Below are 10544 nucleotides of genomic sequence, written 5' to 3'. Positions count from 1 at the left end.
AGAGTTTGAATATGACTACTGCATATATATATATTTTTTTTAGTAAGAAAGGTAAAATATTAGAATGATGTTCTTCATTGGTTTTTTTGTTTGTTTCTGACTATTTAAATAGCACATTTCGCTGTGTGCTAAAGCACTGGATTCTGTACTATAGGAGAGGCTATGGGTGGTATACAGTTCATGGCTGCGTCAGTGAAAGCATGATCATACTGTTGACTGGTTTGGCTTAGACAGTAGGAAACATCTGGCAGTTTCCTGATAGTTATCAAGACAGAACTGTGTTTCCTTTAAAAACAGCTTCACACGAACAATGCACTACATAATAGCAGAGGAATTTTATAGCACAAGTGTAGAAAACAAGAATGCATCTATTAAATACAGAAATTTGTTTCGACAATGTTAGTCAAAAAGTTAACTATACTCAAGAAATATATCAACATTTCTATTCTTTGTCAAATATTTTTAATAAATGATGGACCCTCGGATTTTCTTTCCTGTAGCTAATTTCTATTTCCAGTTTAAATTGAGGTATAGAAGCAAATGAAGAGGACTCCTGCCCCTAACTACATGCTGCCTTCTTCCCAGGTTCATTGACCAACATTAGGTTCATTGATAGAGACTGACACCATAGAAGGCGTTTTGTCCATCCCCCGCTGCCTCATCTGCCGAGACTTCTCTGCGTGTAGAGATATCACTGCTCTCTGCCCTTCCTCCCATCTTCTCTCACTTTCTCCACTAAAAAGAGTACATTTTGACAACTTATTGATCCAGAATAGCTTTTCTTTCTACTGAAAAGAATATCAGACAACCAGTCTTGGATAATGGTGCAAATTTTGGTTATATTTTTTAAACGTAAAGTTTAAATGTGCTTACAAACTGGTCTCAGATGAACTTGAAAGGTAGGAGTCAATATGAAATCTGAAAACCATTTAGAGAAATAAGTAGAATCTGGTATTTCTGCGATAGGTTTTCTGAATGCTATAGGTTTCAAAATCTGCGTTTCAAAGTCCAAATCTTTCAGTTAAGGAATCTTAAAGAAGGTTTGCTGTGCTTGCCATTTCCACTTTCACATAAACCTGTTACAAATATCCAAATGATGTCTTACTTCCGATCTGTATATCAGAAGACTAAACTAAAGAATTTACAATTATGGTTTCAGACTTAACAAATCTATCAATGTTTCTATGCTTGGCGCAAAGTAGACATTGCTAATCAATCACAGGATGCTCTCTTGCTGAGCTAGAACAGGCTTCAGAATTCTTTCCAAAAGCACTGCAGGTTTACTAATCAATTGGAGTTGACATGACAGACTAAACCTATTTGCCTTCTCAGGTTTAGGATTTTCTAAATATAACAGATACAACAATCATTTGGGCAAAACTTGTCATTAATCTCTTTTCAAAAGGAATGCTGCAAAACTATCTGGGAAGCCTTTTTATTCTATTTCGTTCATGGCCATTTTAGGAGATGAATAACTGCAGGTGATTTGATTCCTCCCTTATCTTTCTTTTCCAACAGTGCCCTAAAACTTTATCTTATCCATTTTGAATAGACTTTTGAGCACATCATTCTCAAGCCCTCACAACTGACCGATTTTCGGCAATGGTTAGGACAAGGAGTCCTTCCTTTTTTTTCCGGTAGCTTAACTTACTCTGTTTCTTAAATTTCTTTACTTTCTTCCATCTTCCAAAATGTTTATCACTTAATTATTTCTTTAGTATATTATGTCTCCTCTCTCCAATAATTGCCCCCCCACACTATATATATACTGCCAGGTTTTTCTTGTCTAAAATAAGCAAGTACACAAACTTTTCACGAATTCTACTTCCTCCTTAAACTAGCATCTTATAACTTTGTTTCCCTTTAACCACATTTCTTCAGCGATAGCTCTTTCCATCAACCTCTTTTAAATCTCTTGCAAGGATTGGAAAACCCTCAGAATTTGCCAAATACTTTCCACTTTCCTTGTCCTCTCAGAAGCATTCTTGACATGCATTTCTGGCCAAATTAAAATTGAAAATTAAGTCTCCGCTTGTCTTTTGTTTGTTTCCTTCCTTAACATTGTATATCCCTCCTAAGGGCTTATCCTTGAACTTCTTGTCTTCTCTTTCTTTATATTCTCTTTGAAAAACTCATCTTTGAAAAGTTTAGCTATCATCTCTTTGAGTATGACTTTTAAATTAATATGAACATACCAGGTTTCTGTCCTAGATGCTAGTTTCACATTTTCAGTCCCCTCTGAACATTAATTAGTGACTCTCTTTTTCTAATTACTATCAACCTTCAAGAGACTTTTTAGCCTGAATTTCCATCTGCTGCATATCCTGCATGTCAAATTTATTTGCTGTCTTTCACTATGTTTCCTGGGCCCATTCTTTCTTCCAGCTCTAATTGTTATCTTGCTTAAGGTCTTTTTTACCCCAAAACAGAAAGCCTAAAATAGTTACATTCCAACTTCATGTTTCGACTTCTATAGTTTTCTTTCCATAAAAACACTTTGCATAAGGTCCTGAAGTTTGTCATCTTGAACCACTGTTTTGATAACATCTGTCACCTGTTTAAAATCATCATGGGATGACTATTATTGATTTGGTGGACACTGGGCTCCTTATCTGACAGCCAAATGCCTCCACAACCCCGGCTCAGCCTGTTTTTAAAGCTTGTGCTCATGACAAGTTGATTATTTCTTGATTTCCATATTTGCTTTAATTTTTTTTTCTTACGAATTTGTGCCTTTGTTTTGACATTTTCAGTATCTGGAATAATTCCCTCTACTTTCAGTCACCTATTTCAATATAGTGCCTTAGCCTCTGGAAGTGTGCACTTAGTCACAGACTTAGCCTTGCTCGTGATAGCTGCTCAAAAAGTATGTGTTAAAGGAATGAATAAGGGAAGTATGGAAGGAAAGAAGTAAAAGTAAGAACAACATACTTTAGTTTGGCCTTTATTCAAAGCTTGCTGTCAACACATATCTTACTAATATCATTTCCCTTCCTTGCTACTTAAAGAGTTAGTGGAAGGTATTTTAGTCTTTTATTGACCAAAAGATTGAAGCATTAGATTAGGTTACTCCAACCAGCAAAACAAATGTTTTATTTGTTCATTAAACATACATTTGTGCTTTCTTATTATTCACAGCATGAGGCAGAAATTGTGAGATTTTTCAGTAATTATGATTTTATCCAGAGGGCAAGTCTGGGAATGAGTCATCAGCAGCAGACCATTATTTACATGAGTAGACCCTGTGGCCATGCCTGCAGCCCCCTTTGGTAGTAATGGCTGCTTTTCCAATTCCTTTTTAGTTTCCTTTGGTAAGAAAAAATAAAAACTATTGGGTGTAACAGGACAGAACAACACTGAACATCACTGTTAAGATAATGGCTTCCTGACTTTGATGCTGGTGACATAAATGCTGTTCCTATTAGACTAATAATTAGCCATCTGTTAAAATGTAAATGTTTTCATTTTTACCTCTGAGTCTGTAAAGAATATAAGTAAATATGATTTACTTCCTTTATATTGTCTATTATGACTGTATTGATATCTTTCGCTTCAGTATATCTACCTTAAGTTAAATTTATTTTACCTTTTTCCTGTTTAAAGATATTTCATGCAGTGTCAAAGATACCATTAAAAAGTAAAAAGTTGTCTATGGCCATGATATCCTGAACAAGCCCGATCCCGTCTGATCTTGGAAGCTAAGCCAGGGTGGGGCCTGGTTAGTACTTGGATGGGAGACTACCTAGGAAGACCCGGTGTTGTAGGTGTAAAAAAATAAAAAAAATTTAAAAAATGAGAGACTGTAAGCTGACAAGGTCCTTGCAATCCTTGAGGTCGACCAAGGGTTTCCTTGCCTAAAAAATAAATAAGTAAAAAGTTAAAAACAACTTTTAAACAAATTACTAGATTGTGTAGTGTTATTTTAATGACAGTACTGAATCAATATCTGATGTTTTATTACTGAATTGAGTAAATTTTTCACTTGCCCAGATAATGTTTGACCATTGAAGTAGCAGATCTATTTTACAGAACACACTGAAGTTTGCATACACGATGTGTAATGAACTGAGGTGAACAATATTATGTCGTAGGAGTAGAACTTTGGTTTCCATTTTTGTTGTTTTTGGTACTAAGATTAATTTTCATCATAGAAATCATCATCATTGTTAGGTACATCCAGGCCACTGCCATCACCAGCAGGTGATGGTGAATACCTACCTCTTTTTACAAAGGCCTCGGGACAAAAGTGATTTAATATAAATCCCTCAAAGGGATAAATTCTCCCTGGTGCTTTTGTGCTGTCTATTAATTTTCTGGAGATTTTCAGATTTCTGAAGAAGAGTTAGTATGGTGAGCTATAAAAAGGGATGAGGGAAAGATTTGGAGTCAGAATAGTCCAAGTTCAAATCTTAGATAAATTGTCTATTTGCTTGATTTTCAGTAGATGATTTTGGCTTCCTCATCTGTAAATCAGGGTTAAGAATAGCTCCCTGAAAGAGTTCATTCATTCGACGTCTATTTCTTAGACATCTAGTGTATGCTAGGCCCTGTGAGCAAGGTAAATAAATGGTTAGTGGCTTTGTGAAACCTACCATTTAACAAAAACATCAAGCAAATGATTTTAATTTGAGTTGCAGTACATGTTTAAGAGCTGGAAATCTGGAGCCGGTCTACCTGTGTTCAAACCTTAGCTCTGCCACTTACCTGCTACAACACTTTAAATTGCCTAATCTCATTTCGACTAGGTCTCCTTATTTATAAAATGGAGATAATATTAGTATCATATTGCAGGGTTGTAGTGAGGATGTAAATTATCATGGATAAAGGTTTTTGTTTTTTTTTTCTGATAAGAGAGGACTAAAGTTTAGAGAGTTTGAAATAAGGAATTAGGAGCAGTTTATAACTTTTAAGGCAGATTTTTAAGAAAAAAAGCCTCTATCTTTCAGAAACCTAAAGAGAGTTAGTGTAATATTGCACTTCTCTAAATGGGTTTTTGATTTTTAAGGTCCGTAATGGTAAACATTACTAGGACACTAAGGTCCAGTTGGAACCACTGAGCCACTACCTAAATGTATGTGCTTTAGTTATATCTGATGCCACAAGTAAACTCCAAGCCTTATTCAGACAAACACATAAAGCAGGAAAAGATAAAAAGGGACCCCAAATACATCAAATATATACACCCTCAATCTCTCAGAAAAACACATTGTCATTCTGTCAGAAACTTGTATTTTTGCTGCAAAGACTTTCAGTGTATGAAAAAAGGAAGGCATTACTCATTCTTTAGGGAAGAAGAAAATAGTAAACATGTATAAAAATAATTTTATGACTCAAAATCATTCTTTTCCCATAATAAAGTATTCAGAACATCATTAACTTTCAAAATCAAATATAAAGTTTCCAAAAAAAAAAAGTAATAATCCAAGAAAATAATAAAACAACTTCTATTGAACATCTAATTTTTGCCAGGATAAAAGTTAATATTACAAATTTTCACAACATGAAGTGACTTGTAGCATTTGTGCCAAGACAAATTAAAAACTTGTGCAATTATTTTTTTGCAAACCCTTTTGCAATACCTACTTTGTCCCAGGAACTGCTCTGAGAGCTTTATATATAACATTTCATAATTAAGTGAGAAATTAGCTGTTGGTTTTTTATTAACTGCTTTGATCAAATTTAAGATTTTCTCTTCTATTCCTACTTTGATAGGAAATTCTTAATATTAATGGGTGTTGAGTTTTGTCAAATGCTTTTCTGCATCTTTAAATGAATCTTGTAATATTTCTTTTTGGTCATTAATATCATGAATTTCATGGTTAAATTTCTACCGTCAATCTAACTTGGCATTTCTGGGCTGAATCTCATTAGTCATGATGTACTGTCTTTTTCATGTTGTTAGGTTAAATTATCTAAGATTTATGTTAAGTCCTTACTGTATGAGTTTATGAGGGATATGAGTCTATACTTTCTCTTCATGTAATGTCTTTAGCAGGTTGGTTTTGGGTTATGCTGGCCTCCTGAGATGAGTTGAAAACTATTCCACTTTTCTTTATTTTCTGAAAATGTATTACATTGCTATTATTTCATCTTAAAAGTTTAAAAGAATTCATGAGTAATAGCTGGGCCTCATGTTACTTTTTTTTTATGGTAGTGAATTCAGTGTCTCTCATATAGTGGTTCTTAAGTGTTAGCATGTGTCACAATTACTTGGCAGGCTTTTTAAAACACAAATTGCTGAACCTCTTTTTAAGATTCTGTCAGTACAGGGTAGGTATAGAGGCCCCAAAATTTGCTTTCTCAATAAGTTTCCAGGAGATACTGCTGCTGGTTTATAGTAACAGCTATTTTAAAGTCCCATCCAGTCTGATCATTTTTACGTCTGTTCCATACCTGGATTTGCATCTATTGACTGTTTATTCTTGATGATATATTTTCTTGCATTTTTACATACATTATGTACTTCTTAAATTAAATGTTGATCATTATGTGTAAAAAATATACAGTAGCCCCCTCTACTCTATGGGGGACATGATCCAAGACCCCCAGGGAATGCCTAAAACCATAGATAGTGCTGAACCTTATATACCATGCTTTTTCCTGTGCATACATACCTATGATAAAGTTTAGTTTATAAATTGGGCACAGTAAGAGATTAGCAACAATAACTAATAATAAAATAATATGTAATAAAAGTTATGTAAATGTGGTTTCCTCTTTCTTTCTCAAAATATCCTATTGTACTGTCCTCACCTTTTCACTTAAAGAAAGCACTTTATGGCTTCTCTTTGGCGTACCTGAATTGCCAACATCACTACTTTTGTGCTGTGGGGCCATTATTAAGTAAAATAAGGGTTACTTGAACACAAGCACTGTGATATCACCACAGTCAATCTGATAACCCCAGATGGCTACTAAGTGACTCACAGGCTATAGAGCATGTAGGGTATAGAGCATGGAGACACTAAGCAAAAGGATGATTCACGTCCCTGGTGGGACAGAGTGAGACAGCACAAGATTGTATCACATTACTCAGAACAGCACAAAATTTAAAACTTATGAATTATTATTTCTGGAATGGGTGATTGAAACCATGGGAAGTGAAACAGTGGGTAAGGGAGGACAGCTGTACTTAATGTGGGGTATGGCGTGCTGGAGAATTTATGTCAGTTTCCTTTCACCCTCAGACACAAAAGGACGTAATTTTCCTGAACTTCATTGTGGGTCCCTCTCAGCATCCCCCACCAGCCAACCCCGTGGCAGACCACCACAGAACTTGATGTAATGCAAGGCCCAGGCTGCAAAAAGTTTTTTCTTGGTTTTCTTCTTCTGCCCTCAGTCTTGGGCAAACCCTCCTACATCCCAGTGGTGATAGTGAGGGCTGTCTCTCTCAGCAGTCCTTCTTCATGCCCTTAATGAGATCTTGCATTGGCCATGGTGGTGATTTTGGGGAGACCAATGTGCCTAGCTTTGTCCATGGAAGGATCTAATGCAATAAGAAGAAGCGAATATATGCATAGGATTATTTTCAAATGCTTAAAATATCATGATATTGGGAAACTACCCTCATTTGACAAGATCCACTCCATCCACCTCTTACAGGAAAAATAGGACAGGGGAAAAGAAGAGTTATCCAGTTCTGTATAAACCAGGGAGTTACTGAGGACTATACAGCACTGATGTCAGGTTCTAGTCAAATGAAGTAGAAACAAAAGTTTCACATGGGAGAGAATTGAAAATTGGATCAAGGGAGAGGGACAAAATCTTTTGGGGGAGTATGCCTTGAAAAAGCACAGGGCTGATGGACCATGTGAAACTTTTGTTTTTTAATTTATTACATGTGGGTCATGGCCAGGGTCTCAGATACAAAGCAGCACTCACTGGAGAGGTCACAGATAATACTGAGATTGAATGAGCTTTGAACTAAAAAGGAAGCTCTACATCCCTGAAGGGCAGTGCCAGCTGTCATGGTGTGTAACATGCTGTTCCTGCTTCAATAGGTAAAAAAAAGTCTACTTTCGATCACACTAGGAATTGACAGAAAATTTAGAATCCCTTGTAACTTTAATCCTTACAACAGCCCTGTAAAGTAGGAGTCACTAATCACATTTTACATATTAAAACAAACAAATTTAAACAAAAATTTGGGGCCCACCATATCCAAGCACACATCTCCAGTGTCAGGCAAAACAAGGACTAAATCAAGACTATTTTGCTTAAGTCTCACTTTTTCCTTTCTTTGCCAACCAGTGCTTCTTCGTAGCCCATGGGGATCCTAGATTAGATAGTTCTACTTCATAATGTATTTTATTTTTAGGTTTTGAATTTCTTTTGCTTATTTTTCTGTTGTTTTTCAGAAGAGTTCCTCTTAGAAATGTATTTTGTCTTGTTTGTGCTGAGGAGAAAAAGGAAGGAAACAGATTTGTCTATGCGGTGGCCACAGGAACATGCCCAGTGCCCAAGGCTAATGTGGGAAGGAGAGATGATGTAGCCCTCTGGGGTTGGGGAATTTATTAAATTTTCCCTAGAGAATGGATAGGACAAATAGATGGAGCTTTCCTCCCCTACCCAGGGCAAGCCTCTTGCAAAAGCACAGGTGAAAATGGTTGAAAAGGACAAAATACTATTTAAGCATACCAAGTATTATATTTTTAGTGAAGTGGATTGTGGGTAGCTTCAGTCTAAAAGAGCATAATGGTGGTTTCTACACAACACAGAGGCCCTTAAAAACCAAATGAATTTGGAACTATAGCAGAGAAAACCTAAACACTGTACATTTAATGCAGTTTTGACCCTAGATAATATACTTTTAGTCTCTCAGCAAATGGAAATAATTTTATTTCCTATTCATTGTGATACCTAAATAGATAGTTCTCTAGAAGGAAAAAAAAGTAGAAAATTCTATTATATTCTATGTATATATAGATCCCTTACAAGCCATTCTTACTCTTAACCACACAGTACATTTTTAACCCTTTGTATAGTTACAGACTTGAGTCCCCCAAAAATTCAATCTACCTTTTGAAAGACTGTTAGCATCATCTCAGTTTTACTGATTGCTTGACACCTTATAATTTCCTTGAGACTTACATTTTTGGTTCTTAATTCAAATGAGTTTTGCCGCAGCTCTCAGCTTGCTGATAAGATGATTATGTATTCTGCATTGTAGCATGCTTTCTGGTGATAAATTATATTATAATTGTCCCTGCCGGAGCTGCTTTAGTTAAGTGCCTGGTAGCATTTTTATTATACAAGTCACTTTCTTCCCCAAGGATTTGTAACTTTACCCTTCTAAAATATGTTTTTGTTTTCAGTTACTAATAGAATATGCATATTGGAGAAGGGCAGAACCAGATACCCCTAATATTTAGACTTACTCTCAATGGAGTACTTCTTTGGTTAGAACTTTTATAATGAAAAGGGAGAAATCCTCTCCCTCCTTGTTAAAGAAACATCGATGGAGAATTAGTGGACCATACCTGTTGTTGGTTTGGAAAACATGGAAAAGGGCAGAGCTAATTAGCTCTGAATATATTCTATGAAAATATTCTATGCCTGAATATTTTCTCCCTTCTACACACATACAAATGTGTAACCAGGAACCTGCTATTGGTTGTTTTCACAATAGTTCATCAGCTTTACATAAAGAATAAAGAGAATTGGCAAGATGTGAAAAGATGGGCTGCTTAAGAACAAGTTATTTAATGGATTGTCAGTATGCATGATGAGTACATGATACAAATTTTGTTGAAGACAAAATTGAGTGTACAAAATGGAACACAGAGGAATAGATGGAGTTCTTGGCATGATACAATAGTATACAGATATATGTATACATATTTATTTTCAGGAATTTCTATGTATTTTACATAACACATTATAACAAATACTGAAAACAAGTTACAGGTAGAAAATTTACAGAGACACACATGTGCTAATACCTAAATATAATAAAAATTTCCCTAATCAAACCATTTGGTCTAAAAAAATGGGAACATAAGTAGAAATGTATATATTTATGTTTGTATGTGTATATGTATATATATGTGCATGTATGTATATTGTATTAAATAACATAAAAATTAAATTCCCCTTTTTTTCTTTTTTCCTTCTCTCCTTCTCCTTCTATCTTTTTATCTATCCATCAACCTATCTATCTATCTAACCTCTTTGTTTAGATAAGGTTTAAACAGTGCAGCATTTACGGATGAAGATGAGTCTATTGTCAGAATAAGTAAATCATTCCTCTTTAAAGCATTAGCCTTTAGGGGCCTATTTAAAAACAGCAGGAGAGTCTTTAAATGACACTCAATAAATACATAAATACATACATACATACAGAAAGAAAGAAAGAAAGAAAGAAAGAAAGAAAGAAAGAAAGAAAGAAAGAAAGAAAGAAAGAATGAACAAGCAGATTGTGTAAAAATCTATTCCTTTTAAATTCTTATTGCTATTTACTCTTCTTATGTAATTATTCTTTGGCAATATGAATACCAAAGTGCATCAGAAAAATTGTAGAATCTGGAATTAGACAAACTCATTTG

At 35.0% G+C, this 10544-nt stretch overlaps 1 pseudogene; it reads left to right on the top strand.

Annotated features, from left to right (window-relative positions):
• The first annotated feature begins 3647 nt into the window (after nt 1-3647).
• Nucleotides 3648-3767, top strand: LOC120615273 (uncharacterized; annotated as a pseudogene).
• Nucleotides 3768-10544: the final 6777 nt, after the last annotated feature.

This window comes from Pteropus medius, unplaced genomic scaffold, assembly GCF_902729225.1.
Source record: "Pteropus medius unplaced genomic scaffold, Ma_sr-lr_union100, whole genome shotgun sequence".
Lineage (NCBI taxonomy): Eukaryota > Metazoa > Chordata > Mammalia > Chiroptera > Pteropodidae > Pteropus > Pteropus medius.
Note: the sequence above shows the minus strand (reverse complement) of the source record. Positions and strands in the feature narration are given on the sequence as shown.